The following is a 1,104-nucleotide window of genomic DNA, read 5'->3' as shown; positions in this document are numbered from 1 at the left end:
AGCTAATATCTTGCTCGTATAATGTTCAATCCTATCTTTGCGTTGTGTACAAAATGTGCGCTTAGGCTTTACTTAAAAGGGACAAATTATCTTAGGATGTGTAACCTTCTGTAGACTAGCACGTTATCACTATTGCCTTATGAAGCGGTATTAAACTTCTTAGGTCAAGGTTGACACACAGTGATACATACTTACCCATATCAGGCATATTACCAGCTTAGACAGAAATGAACCATAGGTTCATGGAAGGAATGCAGATTCAAGAAGTATCTAGACCAAGTACAAATCACAACTCAGAACATTACTAGGTAGTAGGTTCCATGTTGCTAGATGGCTAATATTTAAGGCAAACTGGATCTTACACACGATACCTTTAATGTCCTCACATTGTTCCAGGCTCTAATCTTCAATGTTATTTTGTTTGCAAGGTACTTCGGCACCTTGGTCGTATAAGTGAAACTCGGATTGGACATCACCGTGTAATCATTCTTCTGAAGCCTCAGTAATTTACCATTCCCTTTTCAGTCAACTTAAAGACATTGCATTGTATGTTTTATGTTATTATACGATCTTCAGACAGAAAAGAATGCTAGATTGCTGCTGTTGATTGTGAGGGAGAATGTGGGCTTTTGGAGGTATGGGTGACATGCTTCATTACATGAGATATTATCATTTGTTTGTTTATATCTCCTTTGTGAAATCTCCTTAAAATTCTCGTCAAATTCATTGTTTTTTTTAACACAGCTGTTTCAAAGAAACGTTTTAAAAAAATAAGGCAAGATGACTGATTGTTTTTCCGTGTGCTTTGTGCCAAAATTATAAGGAGATAAGCCGAATAAAAGCTAAGCCAAACATGTTCTCTATTTTTCCACACTATTTCTTTCACCATAGAAAGTTTATTTTTGAGCATATAAGTAAGTTTAAATAAAAATATTAACCATTTGGTTGATAAAAAAATAATATCAATTAAAATGTTTACGAATCGTTTAAATAATAATTTATTGAGGGGGTTATCTCAAGAGCAAAAATGTGAATTCCATAAATATATGATTGAAAATATGTTTGAAGAAAAATAAATTTTAAAAAATGAAGACCAAATATGTT

The 1,104-nt window shown here is 33.1% G+C and overlaps 1 long non-coding RNA gene across 1 annotated transcript; it reads left to right on the top strand.

Moving 5' to 3' along the window:
- Positions 1 to 6: 6 nt before the first annotated feature.
- Positions 7 to 797, top strand: LOC111386962. The gene is made up of 2 exons (XR_002701343.1): positions 7 to 308; positions 429 to 797. It is a non-coding gene; the product is annotated as an uncharacterized LOC111386962 (long non-coding RNA).
- Positions 798 to 1,104: the final 307 nt, after the last annotated feature.

The sequence above is a fragment of the Olea europaea genome, unplaced genomic scaffold, assembly GCF_002742605.1.
Source record: "Olea europaea var. sylvestris unplaced genomic scaffold, O_europaea_v1 scaffold38199, whole genome shotgun sequence".
In the NCBI taxonomy this organism is placed as follows: Eukaryota; Viridiplantae; Streptophyta; class Magnoliopsida; order Lamiales; family Oleaceae; genus Olea; species Olea europaea.
This window is presented reverse-complemented; position numbering and strand designations above follow the sequence as displayed.